Here is a 25,014-nt window from a genome sequence, read left to right as displayed (position 1 = left end):
AAGTTTTTTAATGATGTTGTGCTGCATGTTATTAGCCAGAGAGATTCGTAGCCCTCCCTCTATCTAGAGGGTATTGCTGCGAGCGTACTGTTTTTGTAGAGCACGTCCCCCACGCCCTTGTGCCCAAGGGTCTCAGTGAGGTGGGAGTGCTAATGGAAGCGACGCATTTTTTTAGTATTATTTCTCTCTAGCGTATATATTATGGTCATCGCTCTAATCACTCGTCATTAGCATTCTTTTAACACTTGTATTTTATACACCTTACAGTGACTATTTTAGGCCCCTATACAGCCTCGTTACATTTTTCACCTTTCATACATCGCAGCATTGACTTCCCCATACCATTTCTTGGCGCTCTTTGGCCATCCCTGGCCCTTGCGCTAAAAAAACACTATACATCATCATCATCATTGCTCTGTCTGACTCATGATCACATTTTAGCTTGAATGCAAATTTTTCTGCTTATATATTGTCAAGACAACCTGTGTTTCTTGTGTTGAGTGTTCTGTATGTCTTCGTCCATTTGACAGGTTAAATAACTGCCCGTGATGTCAGAATGAGATATTTGCACAACCATGTAGCTGGCTGAGGTCTTTTCACAATTTAACGCGGTGTTGTTAAATCACAAGTTTGCAGTTTCAGCAGTGATTGCAATAAACTGAACATTTCTTATTCTTTAGGGATGTCACGATTTCGTGAGACGGAGGCATCTCTGCACCACATGGGAGCCTGTGGCAAAATGCAGTCTGAGCAGCCCGACAAGGAATCTGATCTGCTTGCTTTGACAAGGTGTGTACAAAACAGTCACTGCCACTTATGAGTTCTAGGTTCTGTTGGTATAATTCGTACGTGCCATCGGTCCTGAATCTTTTGGTGAGATTTACGAATTTGGACTCGTTCTACAATTTTACTATTGTTGCATTGAGTTATGAGAATGAAATTCTATTGGGAATATGTTCTAAGAATCTTGAAAAATGGGGTGGTATGAGATTGCAAAATTGCATCTAAAACAATAAATTGTGATGGCACTTGTGCTGCTTTATTAGCAATGCAAAATCCCTAACGAGTATACCGGAGGGGCACTTCCTACCAAGCCCGATTCAGATCAAAATTAGCTACTGCAATTGGCTTCCTCGCGCAGCTTGCACAAAAGAGCCAATCACAAGTGAGAAATTCGATCCGGATTGGGCTTGATCGCAATGAAAAGTGCACTGTATGACACCCGTATTAGACGAGCTTATTGGGATAAGTTCGTAAAGCCGGCTAAATCGGCAACAGCAAAAGCACTGAAAAAAGCACACTGGTCTAAAAACAATGTTGTCAGTTTCTGCTGTTCCAAGTTAATGGTTAATAATGTGTCTCTATTGAACAATGTAGGCGCTGAGAGAAAACCTTAAGAAAATACATGCTGACTTTCCAACACAGCATTGTGTCTAGGATTTTCGCAAAACATAAAGTTCACAGGCTGGCAGGTTTGGCATAACGTACAACACTTTTGCTTTAGAAGCCATATTCATAACTTCCAGTGTCGACATAATATTCGAGTACTACTTGAACTGTATATTTTAAAATATCGCCTACCTTCAGTTTAATCAATATACCTAAGTAGCCTCCTCTGAGTCAAGTATAATTGGGGGCTTGAGTAGATATGCATGATATGCTACTTACTGACTGTATAGTGACGTATTTTTTAGGAACTGTGTTTTGAGGCACACATATCCTTTTATGTCTTGTTATGAGTTGCCCGACGAAAGCAGAAGGGCATTGCAAGTTATTGCATATATTACTGCACTTAATTCCTTACACACATGCCTGCACAGATTCTGTGTTCCTAGATTTATTTCTCTAAGTAGTCAAAAATCATGTATTACACTTTTTTTCTCTTTTTTTTGGGGGGGGCGGCTGTTCATTGATTCCCATTCCTAAAGGGATGTTGAAAGAAAAAACCACGAAAGGTGGCTTGAAAGTGTTTGAATTTTCTGTTTAACCTCCTTATTATTTATTCTTTTAAAGCACTACCAGCATGAACACGTTTCTGTTCACTTTTATAAGCTAGCTGCCAGATAAGAAACCACAGTGTGAAAGAGTATTTATTTCTTTTTTTACTTGTTTTATTGTATGTTCTTTATTTGGCTCACAATGTTCTACCTACCACCTTATGCAGTACTCCAGCTGGAGCCTATGAGGTATGTTTATAAATGAATAAGTAAATTCCTGAAGCTTGCAACAAACCATGAAGCATAACATTTAAATGTAGTCAGTTCATAATACATCCCTAGAGCAGCATAGCATCAAGCTTGAAGCTGATCTCTGATGTCCCATAAATTGCAGGTTTGATAATGTGGTATCACAAACTGCTGGTTACGCATGTCAGTCAGCCTGGTGCAGTGGTCGCAGGTGAGAGTGTAACCGAAAGCTGGGTATGCTTTGCCCTTCCGCATTTGACATGGGAGGGAGCTTGAACTCTGCTATTGCTTCTCTTATAGTTGGGACCATCTCTCTCACCTTCTCCTTATTATTCTGTCAACTTGCTAATATGCACTTCTACAAGCTTAGTTATGATGTTGACTGCTGAACTTGGATGATGTGCGTTTCAATAGTTAGTTAGTGGGACCCTCAAAACCATGCTGTACTTTGTGTGCATTTCAATTGGTCAATTTGAAATATGCGATTGTCTGACATTCTCAGAGAAACAAGGTTCTTGTTCTGAATAAGGCATAGGCTGCTTCCCGAAAGAGTACCAGAAACAATACTTTCTCACCTAACAAAAGTGTTTAGGCACGCCGTGCTCAGGCCATGCTGACCTACAATAATTAGATCATAATGTGCTATATCGACCGTTACATGTTATTAAAAGTGGCAGACAAAAGTCATAATGCACTTGAATTTCACTGTTAAAATGTGTGTGGCTACCTAACATTTAGCCTTAGCCCCTTTGGCGCAGACACCATTAGTGCAAAAAGGGCGTATGTCATTACCAAGCTTTTGGGATAAGTACAGACTGAATAAGCACTTGTCAAGATTTTGAGTAGTACTGCCCAAAGTGTGATTTTATTTTTATTTTTTCATTTAGACCATGGAGTCACACTTCTCTTAAGCCTGTGCAGATACGCCACGCTAGGCGAGCCCCATTCATTTCTCCCTTTACAGTGAATCCTGTTTTTCAGTTTCATGTTGCATGACATACAAAGGCACTTTAAGCAAGGCCAAAAATAAGTGGTTTGAATGTGTACAAAATGACTCCGGACACATTTTTTTTTTTGTTTGGAGACAGTTTAGACGCATCATGTATTCTTTCTTTTTGTGTTAGTTTTGTGATAAAAGGTTATTTATTGCAAAAAGAAAATGAAGGTTAAAGTGGCATTTCCTGCCGAATTTTGTCGCGAAACATCGTACGTTGGAGGACATCATGCATTCCAGAGTATTTTCGTATATTTTGGCTGTTGCGGTTCAGTACACTTGCTCCAAAATTGCTGAGTTCAGTTCTTGCCTCTTTTAGAATGCAATATAGTCAATTTTTGCCAAAAACAAATTAACTAGGCCTTAGCAGACAGCCAGCAGGTGTGGGAACTTTATTGTGGTTTCACCACCTGTATATCGTTCTTGTGTATTTTCTAGCTTATCAAGCCTCTACTTTTGGATAACTGCAGTCTTTCTGGGCTTGCGGAATAGGGATGGTCGATGAAATTTTTTAATCGATTAACGATTAATCGTTCGTCGGTTTAGCGTATAATCAATTAATCGCTTTCGATGCGGGGTTTTTCGTAGATTAATCGATTAATCTACTTTTTTTCGGGCGCTTTAAATAGGCTGAAACACAGTTACCTACTCACCTATTTTAGCTATTTAACGTTTGAAAGGTGGAACCAGGATAAGAAATACAAGCGTATAAACTTTGATAAAGAATAATGTTTAATTTAAGCAGAACTTTTTGTTGGGCTAGTTGGTGCATGTTACTAAATTATTTAAAGCGCCAAACAGACGACACAAGAAGAGACACGGACGAGCGGAGGATCAGTTGTTAGTAAGCGCTCGTCCGTGTCTCTTCTTGGGTCGTCTGTTTGGCGCTTTAAATAATTTAGTAATGTTTAATTTGTTAGAGGTCAACTATAATTGCCACTAGGGGCTAGTGGCAGGGTGTTCATATTAGCACGTGTACTACTTGTTTATCTTTCCCCGGTGACCGCTTTTCACCGGATAACAAATGTTAAACGTTATCGCTCGGCGCAGGGCGCAGGACGGAAGTTTCTCGAACGTTATCGAAGCTTCTATCCGTTGTCTACTGTCACGGACGCTTATGTAATCTGATTGTATGAGCGACGCAAATTGTCCAGTACTTTCTGGAAGACACGCGGGCACTGGGGCGACCCCAGTGCTTCGATGGGGTCGCCCTGGAACCTTCGATGACTTATGTATAAAAGCCGACGCGTTTCGCCGCTGATCAGATTTCGACGATCGCCGACTGTGTTCGCCGCTATCGTTGTGCTTCGAGTGCAACTTGCTTTTGTGGGCACCAATAAAACATCTGTTTCGTCATTCACAGTTTTGCGACTGTTTCCTTCACCGTCACTACTACGTGACAATATTTAACTTTTACGGAATTTTTAAATATAGCCTGTTGCAGGTAGCATAATTCTTATCGTTGAGTTCGGTTATTTGAAGAGGCGGACATCAGTAGCACGAGAAATCGAAAGACATATTCAACCAATTAACAAAAATTGACTAATGAACTTCTTAGCTAATTACTTTACGACACATATTGCAATTTACGAATTGTAGCGGTGAGTTTGCAAGACGCACCTACTTGAAATGAATTTCCAGGATGACACCAGTTTCGAGATATTATGTCTCAAAGGGTGGGACGAAATACATGGGCGTTCCAGTTACTTTTGTGCTTCAATGCATTTTGGTAAAAAAGTAAGTGGACCAACAGTGCATCTTTACGGCGAGTATACGATGGTGCATATCACCAAGCTGGTGTCATTCTGTAAATTCATTCCAAGTGGATACGCCTGACAAGCTCACCGGCTACAATTCGTAAATTGCAATATGTGTCGTAAAGTAAAAACTAAAGTTAATTAGTGATTTTTGTTAATTAGTTGAATATGTGTTTCGATTTCTCGTGCTAATGTCCGCCTCATCGAATAACCCAGCTCAATGATAAAAATTACGCTACCTGCCACAGGCGATTTCTAAAAATTCCGTAAGACTTAAAAATGAACACCCTGCATGTTAAAAATGGCACTTACTCAGGAGGGTGGGCATGGAGGAAGGAGAAATTAGAAGATATCATCGCAGCACGACTGACATGAAGTAACGGCGCAACACGTGATCGCCACATCAGAGCGCGTGGTAGGTTTAATGCTGCCGGGTGCAGGGCAGCAGCGCAGCTGAACGGGAGCGCACCCATTTGAAACTACTGCGAACCAAACATTATCGGCCAATACGTTGTCTCTCAGGGTCACGTGCTGACTATATACTGCGAGGTAAAAAGCGAAAGAAATGGCTTGACGGTGAGTTCGCTTGCCAAGACTTGCAGCCTCACGTAATGCTCTCTCCTAGTTCATTTCTTCCTCCACTGCGGCGGCGTCACTCCGGCCCCAGGCACCTTGTGTGACGCGTGCGTAAAGCGGGGAAGCGCTTCGCCAGCTCGGCAGGACTCGGGAAAACAGTCAACAGTCGCCCTGTCTTCGCAGCCGCGCTGCCGTTGCTCGTACTCCGCATTCTATAGTACGATTTCAAAATTTTCACGCCACTTTAGACACCGTCTGGAAAACGATTAATCGAACTGCTTTAATCGATTAAACCGATTAAATTAAAGGTAGACATCGATGACAATTAATCGTTTTGCGGCGTACTTTTAGTCGATTAATCGTTCATCGATATTACCATCCCTATTGCGGAAGAGTAATTCAATTATGCATCTCAAATAATTATTTTTCCCTTAAGTGTCCCTTTAAAGTTTTGTCTGATTGATGTGGCATGAGACAACACTGCCCGAAAGTTATCTTGCATGTCAGCAGTTGTGTCACCAGTATTATCTTTGAGGTGCTCAGAGATGCCACTGCACTTACTCTTCATTACCCAAGTCCCTAAGAAGCCATAAAGAGGATCTGTTTGAAATGTCCTGCCATAACTAATATCATACTGTATTCACTGGGGCTCTGTTAAATGCTTGCAGTAGAAAAGCACTGTCTTCTCCAAAACATGCATAGTGTGTTGGGAATTTGTCAACGATTCTTTTTACCTCAACAGTCATGGAAATATTGATTTACCGTGTTCACTGGCAGATTTATATCAAGCCTGATCTCTGTAGCCGACTAGGCTTTTTTATTACGCAAAAATTAAGCTGGTTTTCAATAATACCACCTTTTCACAGTACTGAAGCACCAGTTTGCAAAAATAATAGAATAAGTCTAACTCTATTTTTTGTAAAAGCAAGCTGTTGTCTTACACAGCAACTTCAGTGAGTTTTTTAAGCGCAGCAGGCTTAGGATGTTGGTTGAAAATTAAGTTGCTTAAAGACGTGTTGCATCAGAGAGCATGTTTTCTTTTATCTATTGTAGCATTATCTGGTCTCTTATGTTCCTTTTCATGCTATTCACAGTGCACACTTTCTAAGGAGAAAAGTGACAGGCAGATGGTGGCATTCACAGCTCACACATTCCAAGGCACTAAGGGACACACAGAGTGTGAAAGAGGACAGTTATTTTTCACTGTCTGCCTGTCGCTTATTCTTTTGGCATGTGTGTGCCATGAACACCATCAAAATAAACTGTTACCAACTTGCCCAAGCTTCAGCTCTTGCGCTTGGTGTTTTTGTCTACAAAATGCCCATATGGCAGTAGTAGTGTTGCTAATATTTGCGTGTATAAAAAGGGGATGCTTACTTGATTGCAGAACAATTTGGTTCTACACATCGTACTGAACTTACCAATGTCATTTTAAAGGTGGGATTAGGTAGGAAGCTATTGTGGTACTGTTTAAAGTGCCCTTGTGCAGATGCTTAAAGCTTGTCTTCTGTTGACAAAAATTGGGCTCAAGCCGTAGGAGGATAGTTGTCAAAGTGTAATGAAAGCCTCCTGGTAGACATGCTGAGTTATGCTGCTGGGGACACTTATTGGTTAGCCCTATTGGGTAATGCTGCTAGGCTTATGGGTGCTTTAACATTGCAGTGCCTGCAGAATGCATGTCGTGCTATGGTATCATAATTGGCCCACCAAGTGACCACCTTTGCTTACACTATGTGGCTGTCTGGCCTACTTTACTTAACCTGACTGCCACCTATACACAAGGAGGAGGAGGGAGGCAAAAAAAGGGATCTTCAATTAATTTTCTTGCATAGATGGCTCATGCATCATATTTTTCTTATAGTGCAGGATTTGTTACTCAAAATGAAGCTTGCTATATGGAGAATATCTACATTTTTTCATATGTATACCGAACAAGGATTGCTTTGTTCACGGTGTCACTTTTTATATTATACCCACGTGACACTAAGCCCACTTGTATTAATGCAGGTATGGCTGGGCCTGCAGAGAAAGTGTAAGCAGACTGTGCTGTGTTGCTGATCAGTGCTGATCTCCACGCCTGAGTTGGTCCCACAACATCCAGGCACCAGCGTGCTTTGCTTCATCATTGACAAGGTAATATGATATGGAGAGCTTGCACCTGGATACCAGTTTTGAGCTTGAGTTTTGAGAAATATGTTGAGATAGAAGACACAAGGGTTGGCCTTGGTGATAGATACACGTGTTTTTTTTAAAGTGCTATTTTTGAAATATTCTTCGTGGACCTATTTTCAGCAAATGTGTACATTCCTTAATTGCAAACTGCCATGCAGCTGGTTTATGCCTTCAACTAGCACTCTTACACCAAGGAAAAGCCTTATTTAGCATAAAATTCATAGGATAGACAAGGAGGTGACAGGACAGAACACTACTAACACCATCAAATTTTACTGCTTGCACAGCAATATAAAGTGAGAGTTGAAAGGACGAGGTTTGGGTTTGTGTTCGTTGGTTCTATGGGTTTTGGAGCCCCACACAGCTTCTTTGCTAGGCAGACAAGCTTGTGGGATGTGCTTCTGAAATTTGTACAGCACACTGACAGTGCAGGTGCGGGCCTCATCTTCGGAAGGAAGTGCACTGACGGCACCATTCACGGCGCAGATGACTCTCATAGAGTCAGGCAAGGCACCAGTGTTGATGTTTGTTCCCTTGCCCAAAACAGCATGTTTAGGTTCGGTGCAGTTGTAAGAAGACAAGTTAAACATTACTTTCATGGTTTGAGTGGCCGCATTTTTCTTAGAGCACTGAATTTCTTTTCTTGCAACTGCCTGCCCTGGTGTTTCCTTAGCGTCGGCATGAAGTTGGCATGGAGTTACGCATCCGGGAACTCGTGAACAATGACCCTGTAGTTGACACTTTGCGAAGAGTACATCGGCTTCCAAGCCCTTCATTTTCTGTTGGCATACTTTTACTTGTACTGTTAGCAATTTCTTCTCGGCTTGCTGATTTATCCTGAGGCCCCACACTGACACTACTGATGTCTTCAATTGAAGACTTTTCAGGATAAGACTCCTGGCTTTGCAAGTGTGGTTTAAAAAAAGGAGGCACTTACGGTGGCTATTCAAGACCTGAGTGAAATGAACCGGCAAGTCTTGGTTACATCTTGTGTGCAGTCCTGTTGGAGTTAAACGTTTTACGAAAAATTGTATCGTCACTAACACGATGATAAGCACTTGGTCATTCACCACAACTTCATAGTCGTTACCTGGCTAAATGAATTTTCGTCGAACCCTTGATAATACCTTCTACAAAACTTATGTACAAAACATTGTTACCAAGACTTACTGGTTCGTCTCACTCGCGTCCAGAATAGAAATCTGTAAGTGCCACCTCTCCTGCAAAGAACCTTATCCTGAAAAGTCTACACTTGAAAGCATCGGTAGTGTCAGCATGGGGCCTCGAGATAATTCGGCCAGCTGGGAAGAAATTACTGGCAGCAAGAGTTCAAGAGTGCTGACAGAAAATCAAGAGCGTGTGAACTAGAGCAGACCATTATTCGGGTCTTCTGGGACATACAGCTGAATGTCAACTTCACAGCGAGACTAACGGACCACCTGTGCGGGCAGTCACAAGAAAGCTTGATGTATTATAACCAAAACAGCCTGTTCAAACCAGGAAGTTATCTTGAGCTTGTCTTCCTACAAGCCCACTAAACCTGAAACTGCCATTTCACTTTCACTTTCACTTTATTACCTTAAAGGCCCCCAGGGTTGGGGGTATTACATAAGGGGTGGGCAACAAGTATAAAGTAAATAAATACACAAGGAAAGGATGTTTAAGTACATGTTTGCTCGCGGTTAAATATGGAAGTTATACAGTTCAAAAAGGCGGATGGGCAGGTGATTGCGGCGATGTCGTGTGGAAGGCCGTTCCAGTCCGAGGCTGAGCGCGGGAAGAATGATGAGGCAAAAGTGGTAGTGTGCGCACGTGGCCGGGCGACTTGGAGGGGATTGGAGGGGATTCTGCGCAAAAGACAACTTCAACACTGGCACTTCACCCAACACTGACGAAAGTAAGCTGCATCGTGTAACGTGCCAGCAGTAAGCTTTCTGAAGCAGGAGAAGGGCCCACGAGCTTACCTTCCATGGTGTAATTCAGGAACCTGTCTCGGCTCCAGAAAGGGAGCTTTTTTTGGCTTGGCTTGGGTCAATGACCATAAAATTATCATTACCAAACAGAACGCATTAACAGTTGCAGACTCAGGGTAATGTCTTTACTTGCTTGATTTTGTGGACAAAAACTGATGAAAGGGTGCCCAATGTGACTAGTTATCCTGTCCAGGAGTCCATGATTTCAAGAAGTTTGACAATCATTTCATTGGCTAACAATCGCAAAGCATACTTGTGCTGTCATTTGAAACAAAACCATGCACTTTAAGGAACGGTGACAATTTCTTTAGGTGTGGGGAGCACCTGCACTGCATATATAATTTTGGTTAAAGAGAAAGTAAGGCGGAATGGGCCATATAAAATTAATGACAATAATTTTGGCATAAGTAGATTTTTGCTCAAACCATCTGAAAGTTTCTTGTTTTAGAAAGTATTAAATTTTGTTAAACGTAGCTGCTGTCAGATGATTCTATATAAGCATTTGGCCTTATGCAATACTATTTGCTTTAAATAAAATTTTGGGGTTTTATTTGTCAAAACCTCAATATGATTGCTGAACGACATATTGTAGGGCAAAGGCACAAATACACAGATGATATAAAAAAACATGTCACAGGTGCTGCTAATAACTTAATTCGAAACACAACAGGATACTGTATATATACTCTTCCGAATGCACAGGCGCACTAGCCATTTCGGGAAGACAACAGAGGGCGATTATCCGTGCTAACACAATCATTTTGAAGATCTAAAGAAAGCAAGTTCCACGTCGTACAAAACAACAGAGGTCTGACTTACACAAGCACTACTTTTTTATGTAAAACGCTTTGAGTAGCTTACATGCAATTTTATCTTTACTTCTGCCTGGGATCTTCACATCATAAAATCTCGCACGACAAGGGCAGGCTTCTTTTTGCTGATAGATGCGCATTCAAGTCTGTCGTCATGTTTTTAGCATGCTCCCTCATTCAATCATTGATGCAGCAGCCAGTTTGTCCTACATAGGACTTTCCACTAGGCAGTTGGATTTCATAAACCACACCGGGACCACATTCCCCGTAAGGTGTTACATGTTGTACTTAGCAGCTTACCTTAGATCTGCCCATTATGCGGGGACACGTTCGCGGCAGCCTATTGCGAACAGAGAACAATAGAGGCACTCCATGCCTGTTCGCCTTTTTCTTTAAATTGTGGCTCAACTTATGCACATACGGTACAACTTGCGGTCTTGGGCCACTCGGCTCACCAGCTCTGGCCTCATTCACCAGTGTGCCCGCTTTTGTAGTGTTCTCTTTTCCCAATATGCTGGCCCAACTGTGTCCCCGCATAATGGGCAGATCTAAGGTAGGCTGTCAAGTACAACACGTCACACCTTACTGGCGATGTGCTACCAGAGGGGTTTATGAAATCCCACTGTCTTGTGGAAAGTCCTATGTAGGACAAACTGGCCGCTGCATCAATGATCGAATCATGGAGCATGCTAACAACACGACGAAAGACTTGAATGCGCATCTTTCAGCACACTGTAAAGCCTGTCCTTGTCGTGCGAGATTTCATGATGGGAAGATCCTGGGCAGAACTAAAGATAAAACAGCACGTGAGCTGTTGGAAGCATTTTACATAAAAGAAAAAAAGTAGTGCTTGTGAAAGTTGACCTATATTGTTTTCATGATGTGGAACTTGCTTTCTTTAGATCTTCAAAATGATCGTGTTAGCCCTGATAATCGCCCTCTGTGCTCTGCCCGAAGTGGCTGGTGCGCCTGCACGTTGTGACGAGTACATATACTGTATCTCGCTGTGCTTCAAATAAAGTTGTTAGTAGCGCCTGTGACGTGTGTCTGTGTATCTTCTGTGTATTTGTGCCTTTGCGCTATGTCGTTCAGCAAACAGCAACTTGCCTAACACCAAGTCCTTCTGCACAATATGATTATGGGGGACACTGTAGTTGGGAACTCTGGATTAACTTTGAACACCGGGGGTATGTGCCCAATGCTTATGGGGGTGTTGTTGCACTTTGCTGCCATCAAAATGTGGCCGTTGTGCATGGGATTTTATCATGCGCCATTCGGCTTAGCAGTGCAATGCCAAAGCCACTACGCCACCACGATTTTTAGTTTTGCTGGCAGAATAGCAGTTTCCAAGTAATTTAATTAGCTCAACCTGTTGATGCTGCTCTCTAAAAGTAGATTTTATGCATGTTACTTATGTTGCTTCAGTACTAGTAATTATTATTACTCAAATAATGCCTTTTTTACTGTAATAACACTTGTTTCAGTGATCTGCTAATGTAACAGGTTATTCTACGACACTATAATGCACGTTTCCTTAGGAGTCATAAGCATTGCAGAAAACCACTTATTTTCAATAAATTTTGTTCAGTATCGCATGTTCTGAATGCTAAAGCATTCTTACCTGTGTGAATGTCAGCTAAACTGCTTTTGCCTATGTGTTATCTTATTGCATGTGTGAAAAAAAAACTGTTGGCTTTTGTTTACTTTTTCAGGTGCGCGGCAAGCTCTCACTCAAGCAACACATTCCAGTGGTCTTCTGTCAACAGACTGGGTGTATTGAAGTACCATTACAAGGTCCAATAAACAACGCTTGCGAGATGTGTGACGTGCTCTTGCTTAAAATCGGAGGACTTCACGATTAATGTAAGCTTGAATAGGTGTGCTGAAGAACCTGTATAACGTGTACTTGTTTATTAACAAGCACAAACCATTACCTCACCTGACATTTTTTCATCTCAACATAACTCTTTACTGTAGATTTCTGAACAAACCATTACAGCGACACAACACTGCAGTGAGGTCAGCACAAGTGTTCATGCATGAAGACTTGTATTTACAAGAATTGTATTTGCATTATTATACTAAATATGAATATGAGGTGCGTATCTTTTTCAGGGTGCATACTCTCGCAGGTCGTACAAGCTCGTCATCTTGTACGCACTCAGCTCGTAGAAACGAACTCGTTTATAATGTACGAGAATCTCGTTCAGTGACAAGAACGCGATCTCGTACACATGTGTGCGAGAAATGTACGCGATGATTGCTGCGTAGACTGTACGAGTTTCTCGCACAGTCTACGGAGCAATAATCGCGTACAGTATTTCTCGTACATTCTCGTTCACATTTTTTTCAATAGGGCAGTGGTGTGCAACCTTTTATAGTAGCTTTGCTTCCTAGTCGGAACATTGGAAACAGCTCCCACCTTACTTTTCTCGACCTGTGACATGCGAACCGAAAGTCACATCACTGTATTGATTCTATGGCTTTAGTTTTCGAAGCGAACTGCCTGCATATTCTAGCATGTTGTTAAAAATATAGTTGGCACATTTTTACTGCTACAAGACAGGTTAGTTGGCTGATAGAAATGTGAAACATGTTACCAGCGCTCTGATAGGATGCAAGAAGCAGAATTGAAATTTACTTGGCACAGGGGCTACAGCAAGCAAGTATGGTTACTGTATGCTCTAGTGTTGTTTCAAGTAAAAGTTAAGTTTTTATGCTGTATTTCTACTTATTCTGAACCATCAAACTGCACGATCAATGTTCCAAGTTTACACACTCTTGGCGTTTTATTTCCCATGTGATTTATTTCCTATGAACACAGGCACTAATCCCTCTACAATAAGCAAAATGAGTTAGAAAAGGAAAAGCCGTGATATTAGTCCACAATTGCCGAGGGCAGAAGTAATGGCTGATAGCACTTAATTGAAGCTGCATAAATATTCAGTTTTCTCACAGCTTGTTCAGCAAGTAATAAAGAGGTATGCTGTGCACCTTTACATGACCAATGCAAACTAGTGAGAGACTGTGCACTGAGTCTGCTTGCTTGTGTTCGGCAGTTTGACTTTGGTATTTTGCTATACATAATTCCTTGGGTACTCGTAGCTTACTTTGCGATAAAATGGAACTTGGAGCAGTGGTCATCTATACATAAATATTTGCACATAAATAACGCAACCACAATTATAGCATGGTGAGGGGGGGCAATATCAGACTCTCAGAAAACGAAAAAAAATATGATATTACGATTATAATGTGACGTGATGCCACAAGAAAAAAGCAATGCATAGAAGCAGATAGGTCTTCCGTGCCACCAAGATTATTTACTAAATAGGCAGCGCTTCAGAAGTACCCGCGACACAATTGAACAAGGCAAAGCTGCGTTTGCTCGTGTGTGTTTGAACACGGCTCCACATGCGGTAGCGATCACAGCATTGTTGCCAAGTGGTTTAGATCGCCGCAGTTTAAAGTTCCAGAAAATGTACAGAAGAACAATCTGCTTTATAGCCTTACAGAATATAACGTGAAGTACATTACAAGGCCAGAAACATTCCTAGAAAAGTTGCCTTATATTTGCATAAATTGGCAAGCAGCATGGCTTGTTTTACACAATAAATTTTCATGATACCGCAGTGTGCAGGGTTTTATAGACAAAGTGAAAAACATTGAGCCAATATACCACACTATGACGGTATGCAATAATTGTAATCTCATAACCTAAAAGGTGTAGTTGATTTTACAAAAGTTGACATTCTTAAATCTGAGCCCTGCAAATTTTAACACGCAGGGGCACCACTTGGCTAAGCAATAGGGATGTAATGTATATGCATACAAGCATTACCCCATGCATTTGTACCACACCGCCCAAAAGGAAATCAATTTTCCTGTCCAAGTCTGCCTCATGCAAGACTGGAATTAAAGCAAAAGTTTATACAGTCCTCCAAACAAGAATACCTCATTTTCACATATGAAATTCATATAAATAGATCTCTCTTGATGCCAGCCTCCTGGAATGCTGAACCTTGCTGCATGCTTTAGAGAAATTATAGTAGTAGCACTTTACTCAAAAGTTACTTAAGGCTGCAGGGCTGCAGTGTTGCAGAACACACCTATAAATGCCGCATTTCATGTGTAACAACTTGGTTGATTTGCTTCAACAACCTACCAAGAGCAAATTAAAACTATTTCTTTCTGTTCAGCATTTTTGCCTGCTACACCACAATCGAATGTCATCAATATATTAACTAGGAGAAACAAATCTGGCTTATACGGGGCGTCCCAACTATTACACACAAAGGTGTGAAAATATGCAAATGCTACATATCTGGACACAACCAAGATAACGTTTGCCATCACCTGGAGATACTCACTTTTTTGCATTCTGCCTAATTGCATAATTAAGTGTAAATTATTTAATCAACTTTTCAAATATTTTACTCACATGAAATACGTGCGACATTGAAGTTTTTCCGAGCGTGAAAGAAAGCCACGAATACACGCAAAGAGCCTCGAGCGGCCATTCGTGCGGCAATTTTATGTGTATTCGCGAGCTTCTTTCCCGTTCGGAAGAACACTTTTATGTAGCACTTTTTGCACAACAGGATGCTGTATCGGGAGTTGTTCATGGTGTTCTACAATTTCCTCATTTACACTTTTTATCTAATTACAGTAATTGAGAGGTTGATTAAGACTAATGATCTAATTAGGCGGAATGCAAAGAATATTCTAAGTATCTCCAAGCAATGGCAAACGTCATAATAACTTGGTTTTGTCCAACTACGTGGCATCTGCATTTTTAAAAATATTTATGCATCATAGTTGGGACACCACATATTAACACCTTCACATATTGCCACAGCTGCGTGTTGTAACATTCAAAGGGTGCTTGTCCACCAGCACTCCAATGTCACTAACAGTGATCACCTACACAGCTAAGTGGATCGCCATGATGCAGGTTGGTAGTAAAATGCTGAGAGAAACAAATCCACTCACTTCGAAGGCAACAATATTGCGGTAACTTGAGAGACATGGCCTCATGGCAGGCAGCAGATCTCTTCTCAGCTCCAGCAGGACACCAGCAACTAGTCTTTCAGTAAAAGAAAATATTGAATCAGTAATGTTATGTTACCTTGTTCTTGCTAAGCACCAGCACAATCACCTGATTTTCATGCATATCTACTTTCGGCTTAATCAGTTCAACTGAAGTATTTACAAAATACAGTCTATGTTGATTGCATTTGCTACTCTGTACAATTTTTTTTGCAACTGATACATTTACAGCTAGCTACACGACACGAACGCTTGGACTGCCCAGACATCATTAGAAGCAAAACGTCTTGCTGCACCACAAGCAGTTGCACCAAGGAAAAACACAGCAGAGCTAACTATTTTTTTTTGTAACTACAATGAAAATGCATGCAAGCAAGGAGGCAACTATCGCACGTATAGTGCCAGTACAAGCGTCAATACAAATTATGTGCGCAACTGAATGCACTCTTATTCTAAGTTTTAAAAAAAACGCGCATGAGCAATAGGTTATACGCGCCACACGAAAAATTTCGATCACGCTACCATGGTGATCAATGTGAAATTATATGTGATCCTTTTTCCCATTCACGCGCCATTTTCGCCCTATAACGCTGTTTACTGGCCTCTTGAAAAAAAAATAGTTCTGTTCGCGACGCCAGCTTACAACACATCATCTAAACAGCTACGCTATGCAAACCGAACAAAAAGAATTACAACGGGCTTACCTCATACGTACGCGTACGCGCAGCGTGCGTACACTGTTGAACATCCGTTGAGGGCAGGCTATCCCGTATCCAAGCGCATACGTGCACCCGTACACAGGACTTCTTCGATGCCGCAGCGTGCAGAGTTTTGTAGACGAAGGGGCACATTCCGTTCAAACATCCCCGCGCTATGACGGCACTTGACGAGCACAGAAGCGTACACCACACCGCGACAAATTCGGAACTTTGCCAGTCCTAACATGCCGAGAATCGTACAGCCGAGAGTCAAGCAGCCTAACCACCCATCGCGTCTGTTCTTCGCTCACGATGCGTCAATCTCTGTTCCCTAGGGCCTTGCTCCACTCTTGAGTACAAATCAAGAAATATTTACGGTAAACTAACAAACTGTACAACGTAAAACGATAAAAGCCGGCTGACTACACAATGCAGCTCCGTCAACCGCTCGTCTTGTTACATCCTCCGAGATCGGAAGCGCCGCGCGTGGTTCCACCTGGTGCTGGGAGCGCGGAGAACAAAACAAAATCGGTTTCGTTTTCCCATTTATGCAGTAGTTGTTGGAAGAGGAGATCGCTTTCTCTGCCACAAGGTAGTGCATTGTATACAAAGAGATAAAGAAAGCAAGGAGAGGAAAGGCAGAGAAGTCAACGAGACGAGAGTCCAGTGAGCGTTGCAATGCCGTGCTAGTGTGTAATACGATGCGTCAATAAGCTCTAGTATAGTGTTAATTTGGACTGGCTGGTGCAAGTAATGAACGGACAAATAATGAGTTGTGCCATTACTTTTAGCCATGGATAAAGCTCATGTAATAAATGGTGTTACATGTTGGGTTAAAAAAGAAATAAATGTTGAATTATTATGCCAACTCGGGACAGGGCGTTTTTTTTAATTTTATTTCTCTCTTTCCTTTTGACAGTACACACAGTGCTTTATCACTCATCTTCGATCACCTTCCCGTAGTTTGCACACGTATTGGTGCGTGTTCGATGCGGCAGCGTGCAAAGTTTTGCAGCCGAGTGAAACACATTCCGCGCAAGTATACCCGCGCTATGACGGCACATGACGAGCGCACAAGCATACGCCACACAGCGACAAATTCGGAATATGCCTATTCAAACATGCCGAGAGTCAAGCAGCCTAACCATTCATCGTTTCTGTTCTTCACTCACAATGCGTCCATATGTTTTTGTACAGCAGAATTCCGTACAAGAAAGTGTGCGCTCGCCGGTCTTGTTTCAAGATGAAGCGCTAAATGATACATGATATATATTAATGACATAGCATTAAATAATAATTCAACAGTTCGCCTTTTTGCCGATGATTGCGTGATTTACAGAGAGATATATGGCTAGCCCTAACGACATTATAACACTGCAATCTGACCTTAATAAACTAACGGAATGGTGCTGCAAATGGCAGATGCAAATTAACACAGAAAATACCAATCACCTGAACTTCACTTCCATTCCAAAGTCTCAAACTAATACTTATATATTAAACAATAGCATAGTACACTCGGTTACATCGGTTAAATACCTCGGTGTCTACATAAGTTCTAGCTTAACATGGACTGACCATATAAAATATATCACAACTAAAGCGCAAAAGAAACTTGGCTTTCTGAAGCGACGCTTGCATCTGGCTGACAGGGACACCAGGCTTCAAGCGTACACTTTCTTCGTGCGCCCCTCCCTGGAATACGCATCAGTCATTTGGCATCCCTACCAGATCGCCCTTACCAATCTACTCGAAGCCGTCCCGAATAAAGCAGCGCGCGATTCACATGTCATCCTACTCCCAATTTCAAGGCGTTTCATCTTTGAAGCAAACACTGAACATGCCGCCACTCGCAATGCGCAGAAAATTCGCCAGATTATGCTTTTTTCACACATGCACTGTATCACAGCAACACATCATTTGCCCGGTCACACATTTTACCGCCACCTCATAACTTCACATCGCATCGATCATGCCTACAAAGTTAACCCTATCTTCGCCCGGACGGAAAAGTACAAGAATTCGCTGTTAACCTTATCAATAAAAGAATGGAATGAGTCACCCTCCAGAATTGCCACGATAACACACAGTCTTCTTTATTTAATTCAGCATTACTAACGTATTTACAATCCTAGCACTTTGAGCAACATTTTTCTCTCCCAGAGCCCTTATTCACTTTCGCTATTTGGTTCTTGCTTCGTTGAGTGTGAATTTTGTAAGAATATTTACCTTGTTAATATGTTGCACGACTTGCTGTACCCCAAAGCAGTGGCGCACCGACGGGGGGGGGGGGGGGGGATTCAGGGGTTGTAACCCCCCCCCCTGAGGCCGACTTAACCCCCCCTTTTGTTTAACCCCTTTTCTTTCCTTACGCATTTGACTGCTGCAACTAAGATGTAAGACACGAAATCGTCTGCACAGTCGCAAAAAGCGAATTTTTTTGACAATTTCCCGTGAAGAAATCGAAAGTAGTGCGGTTTAGATGGTAGTGGCAAACTGTCAACACACCCCCCCCCCCCCCTGGCTGAGATCCTGGGTGCGCTACTGCCCCAAAGTGATGTATTTACCAACTGCGATGCTCCTTCATTTGTGAAAATTGTGTTCTGCTCTATGTCCCCCCCCCTCCCCCCCCCTATGTAATGCCCCTGTGGGCCCTTAGGGTATCTAAATAAATAATTAAGAATAAATGCTTGCGATTACATCTTACCGCAAGAATTGAGAACACTATCAACAATTGAACAGTGCAGATTATGCGTAATGGGGGTGTGTCAATGAATGGCAGTTGACAAAGATGAGATATTTTGCAAATACAATGGGGCGATTGAAACCAAATACTGTACAGTTCAGTAAAACCCTTCCACTCCTGAGTTAATTCTTTCTCTCAGTCTAAAATTTCATCTAGCCGCAGTACTTGGATTTATAGGCCGCCAGTTCTCTTCGCGGCCATTTCTTGTTAAATGTAAACGCAATCGTGGTCATTATATTGCGTTTCGGTACTGATTTAGAGTGCGCACAATTTTTGCATAGCGCACCAATGTAATTGCCAATGCACCAGCACCTGAACGGCGCAGGTTGTTTACGTTGTCATGTATGGCCACCGCTCTTCGTTCACTAAAACGTATATATATATATATATATATATATATATATATATATACTGCTGACACCAAATAAACGTCAGTACAAACACCGGAACCGTTAGCTTGCAATAGAATATTCTTAGAGGAAACTTTGTGAGTACAAGCGCTCACGCAGACAGCGTGTACAGTTTTCCTTGCAAAAATACTGATGATCGCATAACAAAAATACGGAATTCTGTCTGTTTTGTACAGAACAGTGTAGTCACCGTATTATTACGGAAAAATGTCCGTAAAACTTGAAACGGGGTGCACTTTCCGTATTTTAACGGAAGTTTTGCTGTATTTCTGAAAATGGGATATTTTCCGTATTTTTACTGCAATTTTTCCGTATAATGACGGAAATCCTCCGTATATTGACGGATATTTTTTACAGTGTACCGTTTGTACACAAGAGCGTACAAACAGAAGTTTGTACGCTCTTGTCTCGATTGCCAGCGCCGGAAGTCTTCACCCCGCCTCTCGCCAGCTGCGCTGCAACCTTTACCTTGCCCCACCCAGCCCTTTGGGCGCGTTGGTATAGATTTGTATGGGCCCCTCACCATGACATCGGCTGAAAACCGCTGGGCTATTGTGGCAGTTGACCACCTTACGCGATACGCTGAAACTGCGGCGCTTCCAGCAGCTACTGCGCGCGACGTTGCCTCCTTCCTGCTTCGTCGGTTCATTCTGCGTCATGGGCAACCCCAGGAGCTGCTCAGTGACCGCGGACGTGTCTTCGTTTCGGAAGTAGTTGAAGTTGTTCTCAAAGAATGCCACGGTATTCATCGCAAAACAACTGCATACCATCCTCAAACGAATTCACTAACGGAACGCTTCAACCGTACGCTCGGCGACATGCTCTCAATGTACGTCTCCTCCGACCTCACGAAAGGGGACGCCATTCTGCCCTTCGTCACCTACGCGTACAATACCGCTGCGCAGAGCGCTACTGGTTTTTCGCCATATTTCTTATTGTACGGCCGGCACCCATCGCACACCATCGACACAATGCCACCATACCGGCCCGACGCATCTGAATGTGCGCCCATTTCTGATACGGTGAGACATGCCGAAGAGTGCCGCGACCTCGACCGGGCCTTTACCTCCAATGACCAAGAGCGCCAGAAGAACACTCGCGGTGACAACACCTCTGCGCCCACCTTTCTTTCTGGAGCGCTTGTGTGGCTCTCAGTTCCTTCCGCTGCACCTGGTCTGTCTTCCAAGTTAATGCCCAAGTATGAAGGTCCCTACCTAATCGTCGAGCGTGCATCACCGGTCAACTATGTGATTGAGCCCGTCGAACCATCTTTGGACATGCGCCGTCGCAGACGCGACATTGTCAACGTCGAGCGCCTCAAGCCGTTTATTGATCCCCTAATAGTGACGAACTGTTAGGTCGCCGGACGGCTCCCTTTTTCGTCCCCGGGGTAATTGTACTGAAGAAGAGGGACGATGCAGTGGGGCATCCTTACTAGTGCTGTCTAGCGGGGCAGTCTGTCCAGCGCATCGCTCGCGCTACGCCGCTCGCGCTTGCGGTTCCCTGAACTGATCGGACGGTCAGCCTTAAGCTTGCGTGCAATAAACGCCTTTACAAGGTGAACACTTTGAATATGTATCAAGTGAATCGCACTATACAGAAATTTTCCTGAAGTTCAGAGAACGCGAAGAGCGGCAGCCCCTTAACCGCAAAGGTTCTTCGAGTGAGGCTTACAAATCCCGGCCGCAGCGGCCGCATTTCGACGGAGGCGAAATGCAAAAATGCCCATGTGTTTGCGTTGTAGTGCACGTTACAGAACCCCAGGTGGTCAAAATTAATCCGGAGCCCTCCACTACGGCGTGCCTCATAATCCGAACTGGTTTTGGCACGTAAAACCCAGAAAGAAGAGTCATGCTTACACTCGACCATTTAGCTTAGCCGAACTTAAAGCATCTCTCACATGTTGCAACAATTCGGCGCCAGGTGGCGAACGTATTATGTATGAAATGGTTAGATACCTACACCCTGAAACACTGAAAACACTCTTCTCTCTCTTTAATGCCATGTGGGCGGCTCGGTGTATCCCGTCCTTATGGAAAGAAGCCATAGTCATCCCGATACTTAAACAAGACAAAGACCCATCCTTAGCCAGCAGCTACAGGGCAATAGCTCTAACAAGCTGCCTGTTCAAGCTGTATGAAAAAATGATAAACCGACATTTAATCAGTTTCCTAGAATATAACAAAATACTAGACCCCTTCCAGTGTGGCTTCCGAGAAGGTAGGTCGACAATAGACTACCTTGTTCGCATCGAGACAAACATCAGAGATGCGTTTATTCATAAACAGTTTTTACTTTCTGCAGTTCTAGATTTAGAGAAAGCGTACGACACGACATGGCGCTTCGGGATTCTGTGAGATCTTTCTGTGATGGGGGTCCGCGGAAATATGTTAAACACAGTTGAAAGCTACTTGTCTAACCGCAGGTTTTGCGTAAGAGTGGGCAATATTTTATCTAGAACATTCACCCAGGAGGCTAGCGTGCCGCAAGGGGGTGTACTTAGTTGCACACTCTTTGTATGCAGAAAGTTCATTTTCACAATAGTCATTCCACGCAGCATGTTTTATTCTGTGTATGTCGCTGATGTACAGATAGGTTTCAAATCATGTAACATCGCTATCGGTGAATGACAGGTGCAGTTTGGATTAAACAAATTGTCTAAATGGGCGGATGTAAATGGGTTCAAAATAAACGCACAGAAAAGTACATGCGAAACAAAAGAGGCGTGACACCGGTGCCAAATCTCACGATCAATCGAGAGGAACTATCCATGAGCACTGATTCCGGACTCTAAGCTTACCTTCAACCCCCATCTGAAGACAGTGTCTGAAGACCATGAACCTTTTATAAGTTCTCTTGCACACAACATGGGGTAGTGATCGAAAATGCCTCCTAAACTTGTACAACAGTCTTGTCCGCTCGCGCCTTGATTACGAAGCTATAATTTATAACTCCGCAACGCCAAGTGCATTAAAAATACTAGACCCCGTTCACCATCTGGGTATCAAACCAAAAAGACCAAAATTTATTCCAACATACAGCAGATGTTGAGGACCGTGGACAAAAAGCCAGCAAGGCTTGACGTGGTCCATGGCCCCGTTTTAAAGGCAGCAACAAAACAACAAAGGATAAACACAGTCTAACACAAGAAAATAGAAAAGGTGAATGTCCACACTAATAACTGTGAAGCCATTATCAGTATTACCATGAGGAAATAAAGCACATAAAGCAAATCATATGACATACATATTGAGTAATTTTTTTAGAAGTACAGCTAGTACTTGCAAAATACATCACAAAAACAATAAACAGAAACTTAACAACAGTCAAAAACATGCAACACTATATACACAAGCTTTATACAAAACCTTTATAAAAGCTTTTATGGGACACAATGTATGTAATAGTTTATACAGCTTTATATAAAAAAGGTCGTGATACACATAGTAGAAAGGCAAAACAAAAATAATTATTATACAGGAAATACACCGCATCAAGGAAAGAACGTTTGCATACACACTTGCATTTAGGTACATCTTTATACTAGCATGAAAAAAAATAAAGCATTATGTTATGTTTGCCTCGTTTAAATGGTAAGGTAGTCGAAAACGAAGCATTTGATAGGTGTAATTTGTTTTAGGCCTCGGTAATTCCCGCATTTCCGAGCTCCTTGTATTGACCGTTTTATGTTTTGGTACCAAGTTAGATATACGTTTTAGGGTGTCGTTGCTTTTTTTAATACTGGTTGTATAGCTTCGTATTAACATGTTTTCGTAAATGTTGGGCATAGGTATCAAATTCAGCTTTTCAAATAGAGCACTAGTTGGCGTTAAGTAAGGAACGTCTAGGATACAACGTACGGCCTTTTTCTGTATTCTATGCAGTGTATTGATATTAGAAAGCGTTGTAGAGCCCCAGACAAGATTGCAATAGTTTATGTATGATAAGAACAGTGATTTGTACAGAAGAAGTTTAATACTTTCTGGAAGGAAAAAACGCAATTTGCATAGTATTCCAGTCACCCGAGAGAGCTTACCCATTAGCATTTCCACGTGAGCATTCCACGACAAATGTTGCTCAAGTACGACGCCAAGACACTTAAAAGAAGGAACAATTGGCAAAATGGAGTTATTAAGCTCTAGAGTGGTACGAGTATCAATGTTTCGATTTTTTGGCCTAAAAAGTACAGCCTTTGTTTTATTAACATTTATTGTTAACGAGTTCTCGATACTCCAAGAGGATAATTTTAACAGAACCTTGTTGGCTTTAATCATGATATGTTCAGCATCTTTTGCGGTTACTAGAATTGTAGTGTCGTCTGCATATACAATAAATTTTACGTCATTATCAATGCTCACCAAATCATTAAAATAAATGCAAAAAAGCAAGGGCCCCAAAATACTTCCCTGTGGTACTTCTGCGTCAAGTGGTTTCAAATCAGACGTGTGACTGTTTATAACTACTTGTTGCATGCGGTGTTGAAGATATGATTCCATTAATTTCAGAAAAACGCCTCGAAAGCCATAATAGTTAAACTTTTCTAGTAGGGTAGTATGATTAATGGAGTCGAAGGGCTTTGAGTAGTCGACAAAAATACCCAATGTACATAGCTAACGTTCGCAAGAATCTAATATAATTTCTTTTTGCGTTAGAAGGGCAGTTTCAGTAGACTGACCTTTCGTAAATCCAAACTGCATATTTGTCATTAATTTATGCTTAGTTATAAAGGATGTGATGCGGCTGTGAATTAGTTTTTCGAGAGGTTTTGAAAAAATTAGCAAGACGGATATTGGTGTATAGTTAGTTAAATCGTTTTTATCACCGCCCTTGTGTAACACCTTAACTTTAGCAACCTGGAGGCCTTTTGGAAAAGTACCATCAGATAAAACAAGGTTGTAAATGTGTGTCAATGCCGGAGTGATGGCATCTAGTACGTACTTTGCAGGCCCGATTTCAAAACCGTCGGCATCGCAACATTTACTATTTCTGATGGATAAGAAAGTTATAATTATTTCATTATCTGTCGTAGGACTCAAAAGTGCCGACTGGCTGATCCTTGAACTTAGATAAGTCAAGCAATTTGGATCGTAAGAACTCTTTACTAAATTGGTGAAATAATTGTTAAAAGTTTCTGCCAGTTCCTTTTCTGATATTACATTTCCATCAATCGTTATTTCTCTAATAGTCTCCTTAAAGCCACTTCGGCCCAGAACTGTATTAATACGCTTCCAAACAATATCTGATTTTTTCATAATGTCATCGTTAAATAAATTTTGTAAGTACGCTCTTTTCTCACGACGTAGAAGACTATTAACTTTATTCCTTTGTACCCTAAATTGACGCAAGATTTCTTGAGACCGCATTGAAATAAAGGCATCGAATAAGCGGTTTTTTGTGCGTATTTCTTGTAAACACTGTTTTGTAACCCATGGCTTTCTACTTTTGCGCGCAGGTTTAAGAACTTTGTACCTAAAACATTTCTCATAAGCAGTTTAAACTTTTCGTGAAAATATTCGTAAGCGGTCTCGGGGTCTGTAATTAGCAGTAGAGGTGACCAGTCAACAAGCAATATTTCATTGCGAAAATTGTTTAAACTGTGTGCGTTTACGTCTCGTACAGTCAAATGAAAGTCATTCGCGGT

General features: G+C 42.0%; 1 long non-coding RNA gene across 1 annotated transcript; it reads left to right on the top strand.

Moving 5' to 3' along the window:
- The first annotated feature begins 457 nt into the window (after nucleotides 1-457).
- On the top strand, nucleotides 458-12,290 carry LOC125946999 (uncharacterized). The gene is made up of 3 exons (XR_007468059.1): nucleotides 458-789; nucleotides 7,521-7,646; nucleotides 12,183-12,290. It is a non-coding gene; the product is annotated as an uncharacterized LOC125946999 (long non-coding RNA).
- The last annotated feature ends 12,724 nt before the right edge of the window (nucleotides 12,291-25,014 follow it).

Source organism: Dermacentor silvarum, chromosome 7 (assembly GCF_013339745.2).
Source record: "Dermacentor silvarum isolate Dsil-2018 chromosome 7, BIME_Dsil_1.4, whole genome shotgun sequence".
Taxonomy (NCBI): Eukaryota; Metazoa; Arthropoda; class Arachnida; order Ixodida; family Ixodidae; genus Dermacentor; species Dermacentor silvarum.
This window is presented reverse-complemented; position numbering and strand designations above follow the sequence as displayed.